This window comes from Globicephala melas, chromosome 4 (assembly GCF_963455315.2).
Source record: "Globicephala melas chromosome 4, mGloMel1.2, whole genome shotgun sequence".
Classification (NCBI taxonomy): Eukaryota; Metazoa; Chordata; class Mammalia; order Artiodactyla; family Delphinidae; genus Globicephala; species Globicephala melas.
In genome coordinates this window covers 124,060,639-124,086,288 of record NC_083317.1, presented here as the reverse complement: position 1 = coordinate 124,086,288, position 25,650 = coordinate 124,060,639, and the positions used below count along the sequence as shown (strand labels likewise).

General features: G+C 48.0%; 1 protein-coding gene and 1 long non-coding RNA gene across 9 annotated transcripts in view; one reads left to right on the top strand and one right to left on the bottom strand.

The window, feature by feature from the left end:
- Positions 1 to 11,393: 11,393 nt before the first annotated feature.
- LOC115862031 (uncharacterized) lies at positions 11,394 to 21,058 on the bottom strand. Of its 3 annotated transcripts, none has more exons than XR_009563820.1 (3): positions 20,858 to 21,058; positions 15,236 to 20,232; positions 11,394 to 12,348 (listed from the first exon to the last, which is right to left on the bottom strand). It is a non-coding gene; the product is annotated as an uncharacterized lncRNA (long non-coding RNA). The 3 variants fall into 3 exon arrangements; XR_009563821.1 differs by having other exon boundaries at positions 15,236 to 15,491; XR_009563819.1 differs by lacking the exon at positions 15,236 to 20,232.
- Positions 20,735 to 25,650, top strand: part of PXYLP1 (2-phosphoxylose phosphatase 1) — a 68,657-nt gene continuing 63,741 nt past the window's right edge. For 3 of the 6 annotated variants that reach the window (XM_060298547.1, XM_060298543.1, XM_060298544.1), the window contains exons 1-3: positions 20,735 to 20,822; positions 21,213 to 21,427; positions 21,990 to 22,240. The gene's annotated coding sequence lies outside the window, so the exon portion shown is untranslated. The remainder of the gene's footprint in view (positions 20,823 to 21,212; positions 21,428 to 21,989; positions 22,241 to 25,650) is intronic. The other 3 variants (XM_030873348.2, XM_030873346.2, XM_060298545.1) reach the window with 3 other exon arrangements.

Sequence of the window (25,650 nt, the reverse complement as noted above, 5' to 3'; positions counted from 1 at the left end):
GTATGATAGGATTTGATCACTGGGTGGGTCTAAGGAGATAGGAGGGAGTTGAACGTGACACCACGGTTTCTAGTCTGGACAAAGGGTGAGCCAGGAAGGGAGCTGGGAGGGGGGGGTGGTATGGCACACAAGACAAGCAGCAAGTTTGGGATGGGAGAAGGTCATCAACTTAATGGTCAAGAGGAAGAGAGATGTATCAGGATGCCTGCTGACTCCCTATCTCCACAGATTCAACAGGGACTTAAACACACTGCACAAGTGTTCTGTTCTCTGTGTTTGTTTTCCTCTCCCATAAAAGAAGTCCCGGTGGGCATGCAGGGCAGGTGTTGAGGCTCTACCAAGTTATCCAGACTGCTCCCGTCTTTTTAACCTACCACTTGGGGCTGCCATCCTTAAAATCGCCTCACGATCCAAGATGGCAGTGGAGTCAGGCATGACATCTCCTTCCAGTCTGTGAAAAGGAGGAAGTGGGAAAGGCAGGCGGGGTGACCCCGCGTGAAGTGAACTTTTCGGAAGTAGTCTTCTTAGAAATCCCGCATAACACGTTCGCATCAGCTGGACCGAGTCACATGGCCACAACCTCAGGCAGGGGAGGCTGGGAAATGCCGTCTTTATTGCGGACCACCCCGTACCCAGGTAAATATCGGGGATCCGTTACTAGGTAAAAAGGGGAGAATAGATGCAACCCGCAGTCCTGCTATAGTCATCATCCCCAAGATGCCAGCACTTTCCAGGGAGAGGCGTGGTGTGACAAATGATGGTTATGACATCAGCCTTGCTCAGCGAGAGCACCCAGAGTGGGAAGGTGCCTGAAGACGAAACCGGGCAGAACTACCCTTTCAGGGGCGGGCGGGGGGGTGGGGGAAGGACCACGTGGAAGGGCAGCCGGAGCTGAGACGCAGGAGGGAAGCCAGCGGGGCGAGGGTAAGGCCCCAGAGCCCGAGGACCCGGGTCTGGAGCGCAGGGCATGTTCCCAGCATGGAACGCAGCGGAGAGAGAGGAGCGGGGCTGCGGGGTGGGCACTGGATTTCTCAGCAGAGAAGTCGCCCGTGGTGTAAACGGAGCAGGTTTCTGTGGAGTGGAGAGAGCGGCACCCCGATGGGAGACCTGGGACTGGGGATGCCTGGACCGTGAGCAGAGACGACTTTTCCAGATCTTGGCTGAGAACTAGGGCAGCAGCTGGAGATGGAAGACGAGATTTAAAGAGGATTCGGGTGGACTTGGGGCTTACCTGGTGGCGCAGTGGTTGAGAGTCCGCCTGCCGATGCAGGGGACACGGGTTCGTGCCCCGGTCCGGGAAGATCCCACATGCCACGGACTGGCTGGGCCCGTCAGCCATGGCTGCTGAGCCTGCGCGTCCGGAGCCTGTGATCTGCAATGGGAGAGGCCACAACAGTGAGAGGCTCGCATACCGCAAAAAAAAAAAAAAAAAAAAAAAAGGAGAAAAGGGGTTTGGGTTTTTTTCCTCCCCCAAAGACTGAAAGAGAATTGAGAGTCTTTAAATCCACATGGAAAGAAGCCAATGGAGATAGTAGTTCAAACTCAGACAAAGAGGAGAAAATAGATGAGGGAGGAGGGAGCAGGCAGGAGGGGTGAGAACAGAAGACTCAGGCAGTTTGATTCTAGAGAGATGAGCATCTCTTCCATTAAGGGGAACTGACTGGGGGAAGGGGCGGGCGTGTTGGGGGAGTGGGACATGGGAGACCTGTGTCCCAGGAAAAAGAGTGGTTTTCTAAAATCAAAACTGGAGACTGCCACACTGCCAGATGGAGAACTCTCACACTTAGTCTTGGAGGATGGTTGAACTAGTATAGAATTCCTTCAGCTCTTTGAAGATGTCATGTCAGTTTTTCCTAGCATTTATTTTTTGCTAATGAAAATTCTTCTGCAAGTGCAATTCTCTGACTATCTCCAGGTGGTGTCAGCGGCTCCTGGAAGCTGTAGAATAAGCTGGTCCTCAAATAATATGATCTCACAGAAAGAGAGAAAAACACCTCTTCTTCAGCAGCCTTATCCATCCCTGAGAAAGATTCAAATTGGCTTTGTTGAGCCATGTGGCTGACAGGGTCTTGGTGCTCCCGCCTGGTGACAGGCCTGAGCCTCTGAGGTGGGAGAGCCAAGTTCAGGACATTGGACCACCAGAGACCTCCCGGCCCCATGTAACATCAATCAGCGAGAGCTCTCCCAGAGATCGCTGTCTCAACAGTAAGACCCAGCTCCACCCAATGGCTGGCAAGCTCCAGTGCTGGATGCCCCATGCCAATCAACTAGCAAGACAGGAACACAACCCCACCCATTAGCAGAGAGGCTGCCTAAAATCATACTAAGTTCACAGACACCCCCAAACAAACCACCGGACGTGGTCCTGCCCACCAGAAAGACAAGATCCAGCCTCATCCACCAGAACACAGGCACTAGTCCCCTCCACCAGGAAGCCTATACAACCCACTGAACCAACCTCACCCGCTGGGGGCAGACACCAAAAACAACGGGAACTACGAACCTGCAGCCTGCAAAAAGGAGACCACAAACACAGTCAGATAAGCAAAATGAGAAGACAGAGAAATACGCAGCAGATGAAGGAGCAAGGTAAAAACCCACCAGACCAAACAAGTGAAGAGGAAATAGGCAGTCTACCTGAAAAAGAATTCAGAGTAATGATAGTAAATATTTTGATCCAAAATCTTGGAAATAGAATGGAGAAAATACAAGAAACATTTAATAAGGACCTAGAAGAACTAAAGAGCAAACAAGCAATGATAAACAACACAATAAATGGAATTTAAAATTCTCTAGAAGGAATCAATAGCAGAATAACTGAGGCAGAATAACGGATAAGTGACCTGGAAGATAAAATAGTGGAAATAACTACCACAGAGCAGAATAAAGAAAAAAGAATGAAAAGAATTAAGGACAGTCTCAGAGACCTCTGGGACAACATTAAACGCACCAACATTCAAATTATAGGAGTACCAGAAGAAGAAGAGAAAAAGAAAGGGTCTGAGAAAATATTTGAAGAGATTATAGTTGAAAACTTCCCTAACATGGGAAAGGAAATAGTCAATCAATTCCAGGAAGCACAGAGAGTCCCATACAGGATAAACCCAAGGAGAAACACTCCAAGACACATATTAATCAAACTATCAAAAATTAAATACAAAGAAAAAATATTAAAAGCAGCAAGGGAAAAACAACAAATAACATACAAGGGAATCCCCATAAGGTTAACAGCTGATCTTTCAGTAGAAACTCTGCAAGCCAGAAGGGAGTGGCAGGACATATTTAAAGTGATGAAATGGAAAAACCTACAACCAAGATTACTCTACCTAGCAAGGATCTCATTCAGATTTGATGGAGAAATTAAAACCTTTACAGACAAGCAAAAGTTAAGAGAATTCAGCACCACCAAACCAGCTTTACAACAAATGCTAAAGGAATTTCTCTAGGCAGGAAACACAAGCGAAGGATAAGACCTGCAATAACAAACCCAAAACAATTAAGAAAATGGTAAGAGGAACATACATATCGATAACTACCTTAAATGTAAATGGATTAAATGCTCCAACCAAAAGACATAGACTGGCTGAATGGTTACAAAAACAAGACCCGAATATATGCTGTCTACAAGAGACACACTTCAGACTTAGGGACACATACAGACTGAAAGTGAGGGGATGGAAAAAGATATTCCATGCAAATGGAAATCAAAAGAAAGTTGGAGTAGCAATTCTCATATCAGACAAAATAGACTTTAAAATAGACTATTTCAAGAGACAAAGAAGGACACTACATAATGATCAAGGGATCGATCCAAGAAGAAGATATAACAATTGTAAATATTTATGCACCCAACATAGGAACACCTCGATACATAAGGCAAATGCTAACAGCCATAAAAGGGGAAGTTGACAGTAACACAATAATATTAGGGGACTTCAACACCCCACTTTCACCAATGGACAGATCATCCAGAATGAAAATAAATAAGGAAACACAAGCTTTAAATGACACATTAAACAAGATGGACTTAATTGATATTTATATGACATTCCAACCAAAAACAACAGAATACACTTTCTTCTCAAGCTCTCATGGAACATTCTCCAGGATAGATCGTATCTTGGGTCAAAAATCAAGCCTTGGTAAATTTAAGAAAATTGAAATCATATCACGTATCTTTCCTGACAACAAAACTAGGAGACTAAAAAAAAAAACCTGTAAAAAATCCAAACACATTAAGGCTAAACAATACACTACTAAATAACCAAGAGATTACTGAAGAAATCAAAGAGGAAATCAAAAACTACTTAGAAACAAATGACAATGAAAACACGATGACCCAAAACCTATGGGATGCAGCAAAAGTAGTTCTAAGAGGGAAGTTTATAGCAATACAATCCTACCTCAAGAAACAAGAAAAATCTCAAATAAACAACCTAACTTTACACCTAAGCAATTAGAAAAAGAAGAACAAAAAACCCCTAAAAGTTAGCAGAAGGAAAGAAATCATAAAGATCAGATCAGAAATCAGTGAAAAAGAAATGAAGGAAACAATAGCAAAGATCAATAAAAGTAAAAGCTGGTTCTTTGAGAAGATAAACAAAATTGATAAACCATTAGCCAGATTCATCACAAAAAAAAAGGAGAAGATTCAAATCAACAGAATTAGAAATGAAAATGGAGAAGGAACAAGTGACACTGCAGAAATACAAAGGATCATGAGGGATTACTACAGACAACTATATGCCAATAAAATGGACAACCTGGAAGAAATGGACAAATTCTTAGAAAAGCACAACCTTCCGAGACTGAACCAGGAAGAAATAGAAAATAAAAACAGACTAATCACAAGCACTGAAATTGAAACTGTGATGAAAAATCTTCCATGAAACTAGGCTTCCCTGGTGGTGTAGTGGTTGAGAGTCCACCTGCCGATGCAGGGGACACGGGTTCATGCCCCAGTCCAGGAAGATCCCACATGCCGCAGAGCGGCTGGGCCCGTGAGCCGTGGCCACTGAGCCTGTGAGTCCGGAGCCTGTGCTCCACAATGGGAAAGGCCACAACAGTGAGAGGCCCGTGTACCGCACAAAAAAAAAAAAAATCTTCCAAGAAACAAAAGCTCAGGACCAGATGGCTTCACGGGTGAATTCTATCAAACATTTAGAGAAGAGATAACACCTATCCTTCTCAAACTCTTGCAAAATATAGCAGAGAGAGGAAAACTCCTAAACTCATTCTACGAGGCCACCATCACCCTGATACCAAAACCAGACAAAGATGTCACAAAAAAAGAAAACTACAGGCCAATATCACTGATGAACATAGATGCAAAAATCCTCAACAAAATACTAGCAAACAGAATCCAACAGCCCATTAAAAGGATCAAACATCATGTTCAAGTGGCATTTATCCCAGGAATGTAAGGATTCTTCAATATATGCTAATGAATCAATGTGATACACCATATTAACAAATTGAAGCATAAAAACCATATGATAATCTCAATAGATGCAGAAAAAGCTTTTGACAAAATTCAACACCCATTTATGATAAAAACTCTCCAGAAGGTAGGTATAGAAGGAACTTACCTCAACATAATAAAGGTCATATATGACAAACCCACAGCCAGCATCATTCTCAATGGTGAAAAACTGAAACCATTTCCTCTAAGATCAGGAACAAGACAAGGTTGCCTATTCTAACCACTATTATTCAACATAGTTTTGGAAGCTTTAGCCATGGCAATCAGAGAAGAAAAAGAAATAAGGGAATCTAAATAGGAAAAGAAGAAGTAAAACTGTCACTGTTTGCAGATGACAGGATACTATACATAGAGAATCCTAAAGATGCTACCAGAAAACTACTAGAGCTAATCAATGAATTTGGTAAAGTAGCAGGATACAAAATTAATGCACAGAAATCTCTTGCACTCCTATACACTAATGATGAAAAAGCTGAAAGAGAAATAAAGGAAACACTCACATTTACCACTGCAACATAAAGAATAAAATACCTAGGAATAAACCTACTTAAGGGGACAAAAGACCTGTATGCAGAAAACTAAAAGACACTGATGAAAGAAATTAAAAACAACACAAACAGATGGAGAGATATACCATGTTCTTGGATTGGAAGAGTCAACATTGTGAAAATGACTATACTACCCAAACCAATCTACAGATTCAATGCAATCCCTATCAAACTACCAGTGGCATTTTTCACAGAACTAGAACAAAAAATTTCACAATCTGTATGGAAACACAAAAGACCCCAAATAGCCAAAGCAATCTTGAGAAAGAAAAATGGAGCTGGAGGAATCAGGCTCCCTGACTTCAGACTATACTACAAAGCTACAGTAATCAAGACAGTATGGTACTGGCATAAAAACAGGAATATAGATCAATGGAACAGGATAGAAATCCCAGATATAAACCCACACACATATGGTCACCTTATCTTTGGTAAAGGAGGCAAGAATATACAATGAAGAAACGACAGCCTCTTCGGTAAGTTGTGCTGGGAAAACTCGACAACTACATGTAAAAGGATGAAACTAGAATACTCCCTAACACCATACACAAAAATAAACTCAAAATGGATTAAAGACCTAAATGTAAGCCCAGACACTATAAAACTCCTAGAGGAAAACATAGGCAGAACACTCTATGACATACATCACAGCAAGATCCTTTTTGACCCACCTCCTACAGAAATGGAAATAAAAACAAAAATAAACAAATGGGACCTAATGAAACTTAAAAGCTTTTGCACAGCAAAGGAAACCATAAACAGATGAAGAAACAGCCCACAGAATGAGAGAAAATATTTGTAAACAAAGCAACTGGTAAGGGATTAATCTCCAAAATATACAAGCAGCTCATGCAGCTCAATATCAAAAAAACAAACAACCCAATCCAAAAATAAGCAGAGGACCTAAATAGACATTTCTCCAAAGAAGACATACAGATTGCTAACAAACTAATGAAAGGATGCACAACATCACTAATCATCAGAGAAATGCAAATCAAAACTACAATAAGGTATCACCTCATACTGGTCAGAATGGCCACCATCAAAAAATCTAGAAACAATAAATGCTGGAGAGGGTGGGGAGAAAAGGGAACCCTCTTGCACTGTTGGCGGGAATGTAAATTGATACAGCCACTATGGAGAACACTATGGAGGTTCCTTAAAAAACTAAAAATAGAACTACCATATGACCCAGCGATCCCACTACTGGGCATATACCCTGAGAAAACCATAATTCAAAAAGAGTCATGTACCACAATGTTCATTGCAGCACTATTTACAGTAGCCAGGACATGAAAGCATCCCCAGTGTCCATCGACAGATGAATGGATAAAGAAGATGTGGCACATATACACAATGGAATATTACTCAGCCATAAAAAGAAACGAAATTGAGTTATTTGTAGTGAGGTGGATGGACCTAGAGTCTGTCATACAGAGTGAAGTGAGTCAGAAAGAGAAAACCAAATACTGTATGCTAACACATATACAAATAAAAAAAAGAAATGGTCCTGATGAACCTAGGAGCAGGACAGGAATAAAAACGCAGATGTAGAGAGTGGACCTGAGCACACAGAGAGGGGGAAGGGTAAGCTGGGACGAAGTGAGAGAGTGGCACTGACATATATACACCACCAAATGTAAAATAGATAGCTAGTGGGAAGCAGCCGCATAGCACAGGGAGATCAGCTCGGTGCTTTGTGACCACCTAGAGGGGTGGAATAGGGAGAGTGGGAGGGAGATGCAAGAGGGAGGGGAAATGGGGATATATGTATATGTATAGCTGATTCACTTCGTTATACAGCAGCAACTAACACACCATTGTAAAGCAATTATACTCCAATAAAGATGTTAATAAATAAATAAATAAATAATAAATAAAGTCAAAACTGGCTGTGGCTTCTTCCCCACCACCACTCTCTTCTACCAGAGGGTCAGAGGGGGAAGGAATTTCTCTCCTTCTCCTGAGCCTGGCAGAGACTGGGGTACTGCAGAGACTCACAGGATGTGCCCATTGCTTGGCTGAATATGTGGTCTTTGGCCAGGTAAAAGGAGGTCTGGGGTGATTTAAGTGTAGAGGCTGGGGAGGGCGACAGTGCTCTGAAAAAGAAGTGGGGGAGGAGTGTTGCCATTGCTGGGCTGTGAACCAAAGCGAAGCAGAGGGCAAGGGAGAGTGGCGCCCCGAAGACGTACTCGAATTGGCACAAGTCAGTTAGACTGAGGGAATTTTACAAACAGGAAATTCTAACGTTCAATTTTAGGTTGTTTGTACTTCTATGATCTAAACTCCATTGGTGGCCAAAATGATCAGTAAAATCTACCATACCCATGATGCTTTGTATGAGCGGTATGACTTCCCTCTCAGATCCCCAGAGTTGGTATAAAGATTATTTTAAATTGAAAGCATTTGAGCAACAGAAGATGTGGAAAGAAACCTTATCTGACTAAAGTAGAGCCGCCCCAAAACACAGCTGCTGAATCCCCTCCCAGGGAGTTTCTTGCGAATATACAGCTGCCTAGAAGACCAACTGCCCATTCCCCATAGCATCAAAAAGCCCGGTAGAGGGACTTCCCTGGAGGTCCAATGGTTAAGACTCTGTGCTTCCACTGCAAGGGGCACAGTTTCGATCCCTGGTCAGGGAATTAAGATCCTGCATGCTGCCCGGCACAGCAAAAAAAAAAAAAAAAAAAAAAAGCCCAGTAGAATTTCCCACCATACTTTCCCACTGAAGCACTAACTCCCACTTTTGTTAAGTATATATATTTTTTAGTTTGAACTATTTTGTGAGTTTTTCCTTTACTAGGATCTCCTGCTTTCACGTGTGAAAATAAACCTTGTCTTTTCTCCTGTTGGTCTGGCTTTTCTCAGTTAATTTGCAGGCCCCCAATCATAGGACACAAGTTGGAAGAGGAAAAGTCTTCTTCCCAACAGTGGTTTTATGTGGGCATTAAAAAAGGGGAGGTATGGAGTAGGGAGGAGGGGGCAGTCAGCCGGAGGGATGGGAGTAAGGCTGAGGGGTCCACTGAGGCAGGCACTCAGGACCAGAAGGGATGGGGGGATATGAGCCCCCAGGTATATGCAGACAATTTTGGGGTGAATGTGGGAAGGGGGTTAACATTTGATGGTGTGCCGGCAGGATGCTGAAAGACCACCCCTCCTTAGGAGTGGGGGCAAAGTCACCTGCTGAGAGTGTGAGGGGAGGGGCAGGGCTGGAGCTTGGAGAGGTTTACAAAGACCTGCTGTGGCACTTTGGGGGCAGAATTCCTGCGGCATTGAGGACCCAGCTGAGTTGCATCCATGGGGTTATATGCTGCCAGCCAGAGATTGTGGGACGTTCCCCCAGAAACTCTCTGCCACGGGGAGGTGGGCACAGTGGAGCAGACACTTGGATTCCTTCAGAACTGGGGATTTGGGGGGTTGAATAAGATTACAGAGGGGCAAGGAGGTGGAGAATACCGTGAGAGGGAGGAAAGCTTGCGTGAAGAGCTGTGAGGTCTGGCGGGAGTCTACTAAATGCTTGCAGATCTCGCGGAGGTGAGGGGCAGGTAGGGGGGAGGAGGGAGGGAGAGCTGAAGATGGGCTGGGTTTAGAACGTGTAACGGGGATTCAGGGTGCTCGTCGTGGAGAGCAGCTAAGGCTACGTGACGGGAGGTCTGCAGTGTGGCTATGGGAATGGGTGGCTCAGGTAGGAGAAGGTGAAGGTCCTGGGAAACATAGCCGTCTAGGACCTGAGAGGCTAAGATATTGGGAGGGTCAGCCCTGTAGGCACTGGAGCCCCCGGGCTAGTGACAGTACCTGGAAGAAGGCAGCCCGGAGGGTAACACAAGTCAGCCCTAAGCAGGGGTAGAGGGCGATGTGGTTGTATGGCAGAACCCCAAGGAGAGGGGATTTCATGCCTGCTGGTTTGGGAGTGCCAGGAGGAGTAGGAAGACTGGGGTTATGAGGCACAAAGGAGGTGAGTTACCTGCAGCGAGGAAACCTGCATGGCAGCAGTGGCCCAGGGGCTAGACAGTGAAGGCAGATGCTGGAGGAGGACTTGGGTTAGAGGGGAAGGACGAAGAGGGGTTGTTTTCTGTGAAGCAAGGGTTCCCGGGGGCTCAGTTTGAGGAACTGGCTGGTCCCCACTGCCACGTGATTGCCTGACTGCTCTGTCGTTTGGGGGTTTTTTAACTTATTTATTTATTTATTTATTTGCGGTACACGGGCCTCTCACTGTTGTGGCCTCTCCCGTTGCGGAGCACAGGCTCCGGACGCGCAGGCTCAGCGGCCATGGCTCACGGGCCCAGCCATTCCGCGGCATGTGGGATCTTCCCAGACCGGGGCACGAACCCGCGTCCCCTGCATCAGTAGGCGGACTCTCAACCACTGCGCCACCAGGGAAGCCCTTTAATTTATTTTTTAAATTTTAATTTTGTTGGAGTATAGTTGATTTACAATGTTTGTTAAGTTTCAGGCATACAGCAAAGTGATTCAGTTATACTATATATATATATATATATATATATATATATATATATTCATTCTTTTGACAGACATGACTAATGGATCATTGCACTCTTCTCTGATGAATCCTGAAGGGGTCTCAACCTAGTTTTCCCAGAAAGTCACCACCAACGGATTGGATCAAGGGTCAGCAAACTACAGTCTGCAGACAAATCTGACCCACTGCCTGTTTCTGTAAATAAAGTTTTATTGGCACACAACCACACCAGCTCATTTATTTATTGTCTGTGACTGCTTTCCTGGGGCAAGGGCAAGGGTGAGTCATTGTGACAGAGCTGGTATAGCCCAGAAAGCCGAAAATATTTACTATTTGCCTCTTAAGAAAAATGTAGCTTGATTACAGCCTGAATGAGAGATTAAATACACTTGTTCTTCCTGGGTTCGAGGAATACCCTGCTCAGGACTAACTGCATTCTTTAACATTTTCCCTATTTTTCCCTATCTTGTTTTCTTTTGTGACGTTGAAAAAGGGTGACTTGAAGTAAATTGCCAGGAGTGCACTATTTTTCAATGTACGGCCAATGAATTTTCACATATGAATACATTCATGTCGCCACCAGCCGGATCATGATAAAGTATATGTCCAGCCCCCAGAAGGTTTTTCTGTGCCTTTTCTCAGTCAGTATCTGCCACCCTGAGGTCACCTCTACTCGGACCTTTCCTTTTCTTCATGGCAATAATTTCCTAATTTACTTATTAATAATTTATTAATTTACTTTACTTATTTACAACTGGAAGGGAATGTCCATGAAGACAGCAAACTCTCTGCCTTGTCTACCAGTGTGTCCATGTCACTTAGAACATCGGTAGGGGCTTGTATTAGTTATCTACTACAGTGCAACAACTCGTCACAAAGCTAGTGGCTTAAAACAACACGTATTTATTATCTCTGTGTTTGTGTGGGTCAAGAATCCAGGCATGGCTTAGCTGAGTCTTCTGCTCCAGGATATCTCATGAGGCTGCAGTCAAGGGGTTGGCCAGGGCTGGAGTCTCATTTGAAGGCATGCCTGGGAAAGAATCTACTTCCAAGCTCACGTGGTTGTTGGCTGGATGCAGTTCCTTCCGGGTTGTTGGAATGAGGGCCTCAGTTCCTTTCTGGATGTTGGTCAGAGTCTGCCCTCAGTTGCTTGCCAGAGGGGGGTCTCTCCATAGTGCAGTTCACTATATGGCATCTTGCTTCATCAAAGCCAGTGAGGGAGAGAGTCAGCTAACAAGACAGAAGTTACATCTTAGGTAACATCATCGCAGAAGTGTCATCTCATCCCCTTTGCCCTATGCTATTGTTTAGAAGCAAGTCACAGGTCCTGCCATCACTCAAGGTGGGGGGGTGACACAAGGGTGTGAATCTCAGGAGGTGGGCATCACTGGGGGACATTTTAGGGTCTATCTGCCACATTACTTGCTCAATAAATGCCAAATATTACTAAATCCAATGTTAAACGATGGCGCTGGGCAGGAGAGCTGTAAGAGTCAATATTCTTGCAGTTCCTCTCTTGCACAATGTAGAACTTCTGTGAAATTTACTTGTTTTTCTCCCCCCAACTTCCTTCTGATACTTTGTCACCGGCCTGGTCTGCTAGCCTGTGTGGGCTGCCCCAGGTTTTGAGGATTCACTCAAGGGAAGTGACCCACACACAACCCAGGCCCTTCAAGAATCTACAACCCGAAGATCACCATTCACAGAGCTCATTCTTTATACGCCGGGATCTCTGGAATTAATGAGTTGTATCTTATTTATTCTGTGCTGGAAGCGGTGTTCTTGAATGGGCACTTTGCATTTATGAGGTATTGTTGCTAGCCAAGTTAATAATGCATCTAATAAAAAAAGAAAGAAAGAAACATCGTTCAGTTGGGTAGATCTTATTAATATGATTCAATTTTAAAAGGGCCATTGCTTCAGAGTCTTGATGTCTGGGATGCAGTTAAAGAAAAAAAATTTTTCAGAGTCACCATGACAACAGAGAGACACCCCCCCCCTTCTACACCCCTTTGAATCAATTACAGATTTGTCCATGTAAGAGACTGGAACACATCCAGCTTATTGGAAATTCTTTTCTGCCTCCTTTGGCCAAAGCCCTGGCTTGTTGTCCAGAGTGAGCAGGAGCCTCAAATCCATCAATATTTACTGATGAAGTCGTTGCCATTCATGAACAGGAACAGGAACAGGAACTTGATCAGCAGACGTTTATTGATCGTGAGAAACTCTGGGGGATTCAGCGCCGTGACCATCTGAGAAGCTTACAGGCCTACTGCAGTGACGAGGCACAGCCACGCGAGGCAGCAGGAGCTGCATGGGGCCTGCCTCTGGGTCGTACAGACCCTGCTGAAGGACCTGGGACCTGCACAAAGGACCCTGGTGAAGAACCATGATGTCATGACATGCGTGCTGGACAGTTCTATCCTGCGAGGCGCATCTTGATCTGTGGGGGAGGGCTGCAGTGATGCGAGGGTTGGGGAAACCTACCCTGGGCCTTGATGTTATACAAACTCAACCAGCAGATTGCTGGGTCACCCAGGCATGCCCTGTAACCTCTCTAGCCATTACTTTTATCCCTTACATAAAATGGGATTACATTTTTTCCTGCTGAACCCACAGTGATCACATGGCGATCTGTTGCTTGTTTGGCCAGATGTCTCCCCAGACAAGCCTTGGAGGCTGTTCTGGCAGTGACGATTCACTGTCGTCTTCGAGGCCCCCAGCACAGTACTGGGCATGTCCTAGGCACTCAATAAATGAATGAATGGGGAGTGGCGGCTTCTTGCAACCTCTCCATTCTTTGCCCACTCCTCCACACTGCCCTTATGCTGGCCTCTCACTCTTCCAAAGGGACTTGGGTCCATCCCCCCTTTGGTTCCCCAGAACAGCAGGGAGCACCCCAGTTGTCCCAGGCCTGCTTTCCACTCCACCCCAGATATGGTTCAACTCAGCTTCTCTGCTTTGGACCATTTTGCAACCCAGGGAGGCTCCAAGGGCGTGGGATAGGGTGTTGGAGGCAGGTAGGATGGATAGAGAGAAGGGGCAGAGGAGGGAGGGTGAGGGCTGTGTAGCTCCTTGCTCCCTGTAAGATGTATGAGAATATACTGGGTGCTCTGGTATTGAGGGAGCAGCTAGATCTAAGAAGTGCTTTAGTTTCTTGGGAAACTAAAGAGTGGAAGGACTCTTTTGAGCCCTCATCAAAGTCAGGTGGAGAGGTTTTTCACTAAGCCCCAAGCAGGAGAAATGAAAGGAAAACTACATCAAAGCAAATCATCATCTAATTGCTTAAAAGCAGTGATAGAGTGAAAATTATAAAAGCAAGCAGGAGCAAAAAAGACACATTACATAAAGAGGAGGAGAGAGAAGAATGACAGTAGATTCTTGTCGGAAACAATACAGATCAGAAGACAGTGGTGCAACATCTTTAAAGGATTGAAAGAAACAGACGGTCAACCTAGGATTCTATACCCAGAGAAAATATCTTTCAGAAACAAAGGTGAAGTCAAGATATTATTCAAACATAGAAAAGCTGGAAGAATTTATCACCATAAGACGTATAGTACAAGAAATGTTAAAGAGAGTCCTTTAGGCAAAAGGAAAATGATATTAGATGGAAATGTGGGTCTACACAAAGAAATGGAGAGCGCCGGAAACGGTGAATACGTATGTAAGCATAAAATGCCTCTTTCTTATTTTAAAAACCACCTTAAAAGATTGTTGATGTTTTAAAGCAAGAATGATAACAATGTATTATGGAGTTTGTAACAAATGTAGATGTAAAGTGTATGAAAACAATATTGCAAAGAGCAGGAGGGGGAAACCGAAGCATATTTTAATAGGTTTCTGATACTGACCATCAAGTGGTACAACAAAACTAGCATGACTGTGATAAGCTAAAAATGTATACTATAACACTGATACAACCATTGGAAATAAAAAACCAAAGAGATATAACAAATAAGCAGAGAAGGTAAAAAGAAATAATAAAAAATACTCAACAAAAAAGAAGCAAAAAAATATAGAATGGGACAAACAGAAAACAAATAGTAAAGTGATACCATTAAACCCAACCAAATTATTAATCTCATTAAATAAAAATAGTTTAAACACCTCAAATAAGAGGCAGAGATTGTCGGATTGAATAAAAAAGCAACATACAACTTTTTGATGCTTACCAAAAAACTACTTTAAATATAAAGACACAAATAGATTAAAGGGAAGAGGGAAGGAAAAGGATGTACCATACTAACCAAAACAAAATGAGAGTGGCTATGTTAACATCAGATGAAGTAGATTTCACATCAAAGAATACTAAAAGGGATAAAGAGATAAAGGGGCAATTCATCAAGTGTACATAAAAATCCAAAACATTTCTGCACCTAATAAAAGCTTAAAAACACATGAAGCAAAACTTAATAGGTCTGCTTCCCGCACAGGGATATTGGCTCGGTGCTTTGTGACAGCCTGGAGGGGTGGGATGGGGAGGGTGGGAGGGAGGGAGACGCAACAGGGAAGACATATGGGAACATATGTTTATGTATGACTGATTCACTTTGTTATAAAGCAGAAACTAACACACCATTGTAAAGCAATTATACCCCAATAAAGATGTTAAAAAAAAAAAAACTTAATAGGTCTGAAAGGAGAAATAAATTAGTTATAGTAATTATAGTAGACATCAACTACTCACTCAATAATTTTTAAAAATTAATTAATTAATTTTACTTTTGGCTGCATTGGGTCTTCGTTGCTGCACGTGGGCTTCCTCTAGTTGCAGAGGGTGGGGGCTACTCTTCGTTGCAGTGCACAGGCTTCTCATTGCGGTGGCTTCTCCTATTGCGGAGCACGGGCTCTAGGCACGTGGGCTTCAGTAGTTGTGGCTCGCAGGCTCTAGAGCGCAGGCTCAGTAGTTGTGGTGCATGGGCTCAGTTGCTCCGCAGCATGTGGGATCTTCCCAGACCAGAGCTCGAACCCGTGTCCCCTGCATTGGCAGGCAGATTGTTAACCACTGTACCACCAGGGAAGTCTCTCACTCAATAACTGATAGAAAAAAAAATTAGTGAGGATCTGGAAGAGTTGAAAAACACTACTGAATTAATTTGCCTTTGTATGACATTCCACCCAATAATAGAATGTACGTCCTTTTCCATTACTGTGATTGATTTGGGGCAAATTGATTACCCTCTGTCTCTCGTTTTCTCTGAACATAGAATTCGACATTGGCAATGACTTCCTTTCAGCATTCTAAGGCTGTTTCCTAGCTTCCATCTTTTCTGTTTTGGGTCCTAACAGGAAGTCTGGGGTGTCAGCTGGGCCTCACTTCTCTCATGGACACTGACCTCCCGTTTTTGGTCTCCCAAGCGGCCATGAGATCGCAGAAGGCTCCACCAGATTCCCACTCTCCTGTCTCCTTTCTGCTTGGCTTCTAATTGTAAAATGAGAGGGATGGGCTCCTGGCCCATTCATCCATGCATCCAATTTTTATACGTCAGTTTTTGGCACTTTGGGCACTGTTGTAGATGAAATAGACAGCCGAAATCCTTGTTGTCCTTTTATGATTTCTAAATAAGATCTGTGTGAGTTCATCTAGTGCTTGTTTGTTTCTTTTCTCCTTAGAAACAGCTTTTGGTTGGGCTCAGAGGTGAGAGGACAAAAATGAATATTTAGACCTATGAATCAGCAGATGACTTCAGTTCTTTGTGATTTTTAAATTTTATTTTTTTATTTTTGCTGTGTTGGGTCTCCGTTTCTGTGCGAGGGCTTTCTCTAGTTGTGGCAAGCGGGGGCCACTCTTCATCGCGGTGCGCGGGCCTCTCACTATCGCAGCCTCTCTTGTTGCGGAGCACAAGCTCCAGACGCGCAGGCTCAGTAGTTGTGGCTCACGGGCCTAGTTGCTCCGCGGCATGTGGGATCCTCCCAGACCAGGGCTCGAACCTGTGTCCCCTGCATTAGCAGGCAGATTCTCAACCACTGCGCCACCAGGGAAGCCCCTCTTTGTGAATTTTTTGGCTCAAGGTCAGGTTTGAAGCCATCTCTTATTTTTATTTAACGTGGTTATTTTGTGTTCTGTTCTTCCAGATTTGCCTTTCTAATTAGATTTCACCCAGATAGATGGTAAAAGGAGTTTGCGCTCCCTGGCTGCTCTTAGGAGGGGCAGGGGCTTGTATAATAAGCCTGCTGGGGTGGGGGAAAGAGGTTGCAGCTGGTAGCAAGTACAATGAATCATGCACACATAAATAATAGAGCACAGACCACCCCGGAGCTGGGAGGCCAGGATTGCAGTTTTGAAAAATATACGTGTGGTAGGGAGAGTGCAGGATTTTTGAAAGAACCTAAGAAATGACCCCTAACCTTTTGCAGGATATTTATATCCCTGAGGCCCTGGGGTCACCAGTGGGGAAATGGAAACATGTATGGATTAGTCTTCTCACTTTAAATCTTAGTTTGATGTTTACTATATTATTTGACACCAATTTATTGCAGATAATTAAAATTTTCATCTTTATGTGTACTTAGTCTTTTCCCAAGTTTTCACAATGAATGGGAACTTTTATAATCAGAGAAACAAAACTCATGGTACCTGGAACTTAAGAGTAACATTTGTCATCTAGATATTGTGGTGGTCACAAAAGAAATGTTTTGTACAGATGTATAACTCTGTCGGAAGGCAGGGCTGTGGGCAGCACAGACCTTTGGAACTTAGAACCTGGTGCTAATAAACCACTTCACCTGGGCCCCCAGGGGCCTCCCTGGTATTGTTAAGTGACCTCAGACTCTGTCCGAGACTAACTGTCTTCCCCCAGCCAACCCTTTCAGGGTGGGAGCAGTAGCCCATTGTTCCTCTAAGTCTACAGTGCAGGACAAAGGAGGCTGTACAAATATTTGTTCAGCTTTTTTTTGCTCAACGGGTTGAAACTGAATTGAAGATGGCATCTGCTCCCAGCAGCTCAGGCAGGTACTGCTTGCATCAAACGACAGCAAGTGCTGCCTGCCAGAATATTCATGACGGTTGAGTCTGGGACTTTTTTTTTTTTTTTTTTTTTGCGGTACGCGGGCCTCTCACTGTTGCGGCCTCTCCCGTTGCGGAGCACAGGCTCCGAACGCGCAGGCTCAGCGGCCATGGCTCACGGGCCCAGCTGCTCCGCGGCATGTGGGATCTTCCCGGACCGGGGCACGAACACGCATCCCCTGCATCGGCAGGCGGACTCTCAACCACTGCGCCACCAGGGAAGCCCCTGGGACTATTTTTATAAGATGGGAGGGTTCGACTTTGAACAAAGTTTGAGTTTCCCTGGGGGGCCAAAATGTGTGTGTGGGAAGGACAAATGCTGGGAATAGAAGGGGAGACTAAGGTTTGGAACCAACGGCACTGCGCTTTTTCCTTTCTACTCTGTTTTATCGTCATCGATGGGCATAGCTTGCTCCTGTATCCGATGAACAAAGATGCTGATGGTTACTCTTTGGCAGGGACCAATGTGCCAGGAGCTGTGCTATGGGTTTGTGCTACTCAGGACTCTTGGTTGCAAGTGATAGTAGAACCAATTCCAGTTTGCTTGGGGAGAAGCAAGGATGTACTGGACATGTACTTGAAAAATCCAGGTCCTAGTTTTAGGAGCAACAGGAAGCTGCCTGTCTCTGGACTCTGTTTTCCTGTGTCGGCTCTGGCTTGGCATCCCCTGGTGCTGGTCAGAAGGCCACCAGCTGCTTCAGGCCCCATCTTACCTCAACAACAACAGAGGAAAGAGGTTTAATGGGGGGAACGGTTTTGAGATGCTGCCCAATATATATTTTCCCTGTGGAAATCTTTTTCTTTCCTGTAGCCCCTTCCTCCTTTAAGTTTCAGCCAAGAAGTGTTACTGCCCCAGGGGCAGGGAAGGGTGGGTACCGCTCCGAACCCAAAATCCACAGGGAGGAGGGAGAGGACACCTCCTTCAGAACGGAAGGGGGGATTAAGCCATCAGAGAATAGGGAAAGTGAGGAAAGAGATTGAGAGGGTGAGTCTAGGAAGAATATGAAGTCTGGTTCCCCGAGGGGCCTGAGGCCATCTCCGTACCAAGTCTTGACTTACGGAGCGGGTATGATACAAAGACAGAAATCCCAGATAGGCTCAGGAGGAAGTTGTAAAGAGAGAGGGCCTGTGCCCCACTTCTTGTTTGGAACAAAACACCCCGTGCCAACACAGGAGGGCTGCAGCTAGGTGAAGCGTATTGTGGTATACTTTGTGGGGAAATGGTTAGCCATGGTGTCCCGTGTCACCTTCAGTCCCACTGTGACAGAGAAGGGATCCAGGAGCAGGCACTGGTTCCCTGTGGAGGATGAGAAGGTAGCAGAGAGGGGGGGCTCACAGTGGCTGGGAGAACAGGATGGACAGGTGACCCAGTCGTGCCAAGCAGAGTCGGGACACAGGCTTGTGGGAAGGGTGGGCAAAGAGAAGCCGTTTTTCTGCTGGCCTTGCTGCTGCGAGGTTGTGAGCCTGGATCTGCTGGGGTCTCGCATGGAGCCCGAGAGTATAGCTCACATGGAAGGAAGCAAAGCTGGGAGATGGAGAGTCCTTGAAGGCTTTGGTTTCCAGGGCCTGAAGCAGACAGTGCCCTGAGCTTTTAATTTACGTAAGTCAATCAATTCCTTTCTGTTTAAGCGAGTGTGAATTGGGTTGCCTGTCATTTAGAGCAGGAAGTGCCCTAACTCATGTAGGGAAGAGGGAGGCAGCACCGGGGAAGGGGTAGAGCCTGGAATTAGTGAGAGGACAGCCAGCGGGATCGTGGAGGGAAGGAGGAGAGGTGTTGGGTGGGGGTGGGGTGCGGTGGACTGAGAAACAGGTGGGAGAGTCTGGGGCGATGCTGAGGTGGACAGTGAAAGGATTTTGTGCTGGGAGGTGCGGTTCATGACTGGGAAGGGGTTGTGTCAGTGGTCAGGGCAGGAAGGAGCTGAGCACAGTGTGGCATCCCAGAAATGGGGAGAGAAAAGCAGGTTATCAGGATTTAGAAGCAAAGCCTCCCTGGACATTGAGCCTTCAGCTGAGGAAGGCAAACCAGGGGGCTGCGTAAATGGTGAGACCATAGAGCAGATGCAATTGGGAGCTGGCAAGAGATAGAATTTGGTGCTGGGAGTGCTGAACTGAGATGGAAAGTTCTAAGCAGAAAACCAGAGAGTAGGTAGAAATATGGGTAACGCATCTCCGTGTCGAGTGTGGATTAGGGAGCCATCAATACAGGAGTGAAAGCAGAGGCCAAGTGAGAAACTCCTCCAGAAAGTGCGCCCGGGAGGTCAATAGTAAATATACTTAGGAGCCTGTTTTCCGCAAGACCAGTTGCTCTAGGGCACGTAGGGGTCACTGCAGTTCCTGAACTGACACCAAAGTCCTGTCTGACAGTCGCAGTTGGTCAGATCATCTCACGCAGAGAAATCAGGTAGGAATCACCACCAGCTAGGACCCAACATTTGAAAGAAATGACCCCCAATATGGTATCATATCAAGTTCAACTGCACGTCTCTCGGGTGTCTTAACAGGGAGTTACAGAAATCAGTCAAGTGCTCTGTGGCTCTCCAGTAGCTCCGAGAACGCTGAGAACCACGGGACGGGGAAGGGGTGGGGAGAGACGTTGCCCGGGCCGCGACCTCGCCAGGGCGCCTGCAGGCCATCCAGAGACAGCAGGGTGACGGTCTAGAGTTGACACACAGGGCCGGATGTGGTGGGAGCCGGAAGGGAAACGTGGAGTAGCCTGCGGGGGGCGGGGGGGCAAGGTGGCGAGAATCGTGACAGTTTGGATCAGTCACCGGCAATGGTGGACCCCAAACACTCGCGTCCAGCTCAGCACCGGCCCCCGGGTGGCGCCGGGTCAGGCACACGGTCCACAGGCACCCACACTAGGGCTCCGGGCCGTTACTGTGTACCCGGCCTAGGCGTGCGTCCATGCATTCCTGATCCCGAGTCCCGCGTTGTTACGCGCGCAGAGGCCCTGCGCTCAGGTGGCCGCGGTCCCCGCGCACTCAGGGTGCCCGTGACCGTGACTTTCGCACGCTGGGATCTCTGAAGACTGGCCCGTCTCTGGGGCCTGTGTTTGACCTCCTCCCATCAAGTGTCCTCTCCGCAGTCCCTCTGCTCCCTTCCGGCCGGCCGGGCCGCACCGCATCGCCGCCTCCGGGGCGGAGCTCGAGGGCGGCGAGGCCACTAGGGGACGCTGCGCACCGTCGCGCTGCCCCGAAGTCGTTGCGCGCCGCCCTCGCCTCCCCCTGCGCCGGGCGGAGCGGGCGGCGAGCGCGGAGCCGGGCGCGCTGTGGCGGAGCCGGGGCCGGGCCGGGACCATGGGCGGTGAGCGCGGCGCGGGCCGCGGTCGGGGTGGTTACCTTTGAGGCTGAGCGGAGCCTCCCGCGGAGGCTCGAGGCGGGCGGGTGTCCCGGGGTGCCGGTCTCGGAGGCCGAAGGGGTCCTCTGGACGCGCCAAGGCCGGGACGACCGGGCAGTGACTCCGGTGGGAGAGGGGTGGAGGGTCGGGGGCGCGCTTGTGAGCTCCGGGTCTGAACCCCCGTTACTGAGCTCCCTCCTCCATCCCCGCCCCTTCTCCAAACTCCAGCCCCCGACTCGCTTCCACTCCCCCACGCCCACGCGCCCGGATCCCAGTCCCCGCCTTCTCATCCACCGCCCCCTCTCCTAGCCCCAGCGCCCCCTAACCCGGCCTACGATTCCGCCGCCCTTTCCCCAGGCCTTTGCCCCGCAGCCTCCGGTGGGTGCCTCCCTTCACCCGCGCTGCGTCCTGCTTCTCCACCTCCAGCCCCGCACCTCGCCTGCCTCCATCCGCGGTCCCGCCCCTCCAGCCCGCTCCTGCCCGGCCCCCGCACGCCTGCCGCCTGATTCCTGCCGGAACTGGAGCTCGCAGGATCCCCCTTCCACGGCCGTGGCGAGCCAGCTGGTCTCCAGGTAAGGAGGCTGCGGTGACGGCAAGTTCTCTGCCGTCTTCCTCGGGGGTGGGGCTGGCTCCTGCCGGCAGCTACCTGCGCCCGGTAGTCCCGGGGCCCAGCGGGGGGGCCGCTGCGTGCGCAGGTTAACATTCCAGGATGCTCAGGTTAGGACTGCGTGGTTTACACCCCCGGCGTTGTTTTTGCTCGTGAAATTGCTTAGGTCGCAGTCTTTTAAAGAAGCCGGCTTTGTTACACACACGAAATTGGTTGTGCTTCGAGCTGGTGGCCTTCTTGGCGGCTGCAGCCGTCTTTCAAGGTGTTAAGTGTGGGTGGTTAAAGGATTAGCAGTGCCGGAGGATGTGGAGCCATATATTCCCGCTTCGGCGGGGCGTTTCGAGGGGAGGGAGGACATCCCCGCCTGGGTGGCCAGTGCCTTCGTGGGAACACAAGGATGCTTTGTAAGCATTCGAAAAGTAAAATCAGGAGAGATGTGGAATCAGATCGCGTGCGAATGGGCAAGTGTGGGGTGGACGGCCAAGGGAGCCTCAAGAAGGCTCCACAACATCTGTTGCTGTTTGCAGAAGGCCCGCGGGTGAACCCGAGTGTGGAGCAGGCAGTGCCCAGCCAGCCTCGCAGACGTGACGTGACTGCGGACGGAGCTTGGCAACAACTCCTCCTCGGAGGTGTTGGTGCCCCGTCAGGACATCTGTGCGAAGAGGATCTAAAGCAGGTGGTTTGAAAAGCCTCGTGTTCCCTGGAGAGAGGTGGAGATGCAGGGTGACAGCCAGAAAGCCAGTGCATGAACCTGCCCCATCCCTTCTCCTGGCTTTCAGTAAGTCTTGGATTAAGTTAATTGCCTATTTTAGAGAAGGGGCTTGTAGGAGTTGTGTCTCTTCTACAGATTAGCTCCTGGCCAGCCCACCCTCACTGATGATGCTTGGGATGCTACTTTTGGGCACCAGGGCCTAGATGGGCCACCTGACCTTTGGAGCACTGCATTTGGAGCATTTGCGGAACTGCGATATCTGCAACTCTTTCTTTTTAGTGATTGGCTCGAAGAGTAATTAGCTCAATATTCGTTCACTGTTGAGTAGTGAATTAGTAAGTAATTAGCCCAAGGTCACACTGGGGCTGGGTAGGCTCCCTCTGAGTGCCTACACACTCCTGTGGGTATCCCCTCAACCCCCGCCAGGTTGCTGTGTGATGAGTTGTTGAATGTCAGATGCCCCACTGCCCAGGATAACCTTCAGCTGTGGGGTGGAACCATCTTTGTGGCCCCAGACCCAGCCTGGCGCCCTCTAAGTGACAGGTACTCAGTGTTTGTCTAGTAAAGAAGTGGGTGTCTTTCCTGAATCCAGGCTGAGTCCATTACCCATGGTTTTCCATTGTGCTGCACTGTTTCCAAAACATCATCCTTCGATTGATCAGATTTTAAAGAAATACCTTATCTCAACAGAGACATTCATTTCTGTGTATATTGGGGGCAAAGAGCTCAATTTATGGGTCAGGCTTTGACAGCTGGGTCTCTGACCTCAGAGGGCACTCCAGAATTTCCGTGAAGCAAAGCAGTTGTCCTCATGCCACAGCTAGGGTGAGGTGAGGGGCACTGTGGGCAGCTAAGGCTTCCTGCTGAGGGCCTCTAGGGCCCCTCTAGGGCCCTGAGCTGTGGCCGCGGCCCCCTTCAGCGTCCCTCATCCCTGCGCATGGTGGGGGAAGCCACTTGCGGAGCCCTGCTGGCTGCTTCAGACCACAGCATCTTCCCTCCAGTGGCTGCTGCCCACACCAGGGAGAGCTGGGAGCGCCTCTTCTTGCACTTTTTGGGCAATCTGATTTGCTGTGCTACTGCGGGGGAGGGAGGCTGGTGTTTGGGCAAGATGTTTCTGTCTGTGGGAAGTGGCCGTGACCCACTGGCAGGTAGATCAAAGTCTAGCTCTTTGGCCTCTGTCAAAGGCCAGCTCTGGAGAGAACGGCCAGAGGCTAAAGGGGTGGGAGCAACCTGTGTCCCCTTTTCTCAGGAGTATGGAAAGGGCTGGAATTCAGAATGTCCCTTTGATGTGGGAACCTGCACTGCCCACAGGTTCACAGCTGTCATGGGCTTATCTTCCTCACCTGGACTGTCTGTGTCTCCAGGTCTGGCTCATACCCAGGATAACTGCAGCTGGTGAAGATCTGTTTTCTAGAAGACATTTAATTAATGCCTGCAGTTTGTGAGTGAGAAAGAAAGGGGGGGAGCGAGAGAGGAAGAGAGAGAGAGAACTTCCTCTGTGGAGGGGGTTAGGAAAAAGGGTAGCAGAATAGCCAAGGTCCTGAAAACTCACCGAGGTAGACTTCAGCCCCGGGACGAGGCTCTGGGCTGGTGGATGAGGACGTGGGCCCACATTCAGGTGGAGGGGTTGCCATTCGGAGCAAAGTCACTGTGATTGGAAAAACGGCCCCACAGTTACCTGGAATAAGATGTGCTGGGCCCACTGTTCTGCTTCCTAGAAAGCCTTGAAAGCCAGGTGAGGACTGGGAGAGCACTGAGCCATTTGAAGGTTTGGATGAGGGTTGTGCCCCTTTGGAAAAGGTGGCTTGAGTGATGCCATGGGTCTGGGATCTGGCCTGGGGGAGGCAGCTCACACCTGAGATGCTGAGGGGAGCGTTCAGGCTGGTGGCCAAAAGAGATGCGGCTGGGAGGGTCTGTGCCCCTGCACTTAGGGGGTGGAGAAGCGGTAACAGCTGCCTTCTGGTAGGATGGTGGGCCTGTTGGCAGAAGCAGCCTCCCGCACACTCTTCTTGAGCCTGCTGGGCAGCCTTGCGGATGGTGTAGGGCCTGCTAAGGCCCCTCAACCTGGAGATCCTGCAAGGCAGCCACGAGGAGGCACCCGTGAACCGGGAAAGACCTGTAGGTCTGCTCTGAGTCCAAAAGGCAGGAGGGCCAGGGTGGCCTGAGCCGCAGACTCCAGGATAGTAAGTAGCCTTCATCCCTAGAGCCAGGAGGCTGCTCCGAATCTTCTTGGGCCTTGGTTAGGGAGGCCACTGGCTTTGGGAAAGAAACAGGGCTATCAGTAATGAAGAGAGGAGACATTGCAGGAGCATGGAGGATGTTAATGATTAAAAAGGCATTGAGGGCTTCCCTGCTGGCGCAGTAGTTAAGAATCCTCCTGCCAATGCAGGGGACACGAGTTCGAGCCCTGATCCGGGAAGATCCCACATGCCGCGGAGCAACTAATCCTGTGCGCCACAACTACTGAGCCTGTGCTCTAGAGCTTGCGAGCCAAAACTACTGAGCCCGTGCACCACAACTACCGAGGCTGCACTCTAGAGCCCACAAGCTACAACTACTGAGCCCTCGTGCCACAACTACTGAAGCCCACGTGCCCTAGAGCCTGTGCTCCACAAGAGAAGCCACCGCAATGAGAAGCCCACGCACCGCAATGAAGAGTAGTCCCCGCTCACCGCAACTAGAGAAAGCCCGCGCGCAGCAGTGAAGACCTGACACAGCCAAAAATAAATAAGTAAATAAATAAAATTTATTAAGGAAAAAATAAAGGCATTGAGAAAGGACTTGGAGGAGCCTAGTTATGTGGTTCCTGCAGCCAGGAGGCAGCCTTCACCCATATCCTCTACTCCGCAAGGAGTATCTGGGATTCATCCCTGCATTCCGGGCCCGCCCTCCCTCCCTCCTGGTCCCTCTGCCCCACCCTCCTGCACTGCACACATTGATCGAGCCACCTCTGTACTGGTACTAGGGTGGAGGAGAGGTTGGGCAACTCAAATATCTAGTGGTAGCAACTTAGGAACTTGTAAATTCTGTGTGTATTTGCGTAGTCACTTCCCCAACGTATGTGTTCATGTTTCTGTATTATGAGGCATCCTTTTGTCATCTGCTTACCACTCTCTCTGTCTCTGTGTATAACCAACTTCCTTAGAGCCACAATCAACAGCATAGAAACCAGAGCTTTAACGAACAGACTAAGATGAAAATTATTGCACCGGGTTCTGATACCGCCTGCCCCCTCCTGTCCTCTCCTCTCCTGTTTGTGGTCAGACTCGTCATTTACACCCAATTTACAAATAGTTGGAATACTATTTGAACTACCCCTCAATTACATGGAGACATGTGTCTTGCCAGCTAACAGAAACCACAGCTTACTTTCCTAGACCCACCTCATTCTTGGACCTAACACCAAACTTCAGGCCTTCAGAGATAGAGCAGTATCATGTTGAGCTTTTTAACTATAAAGCTCAGATGAAGCTCTG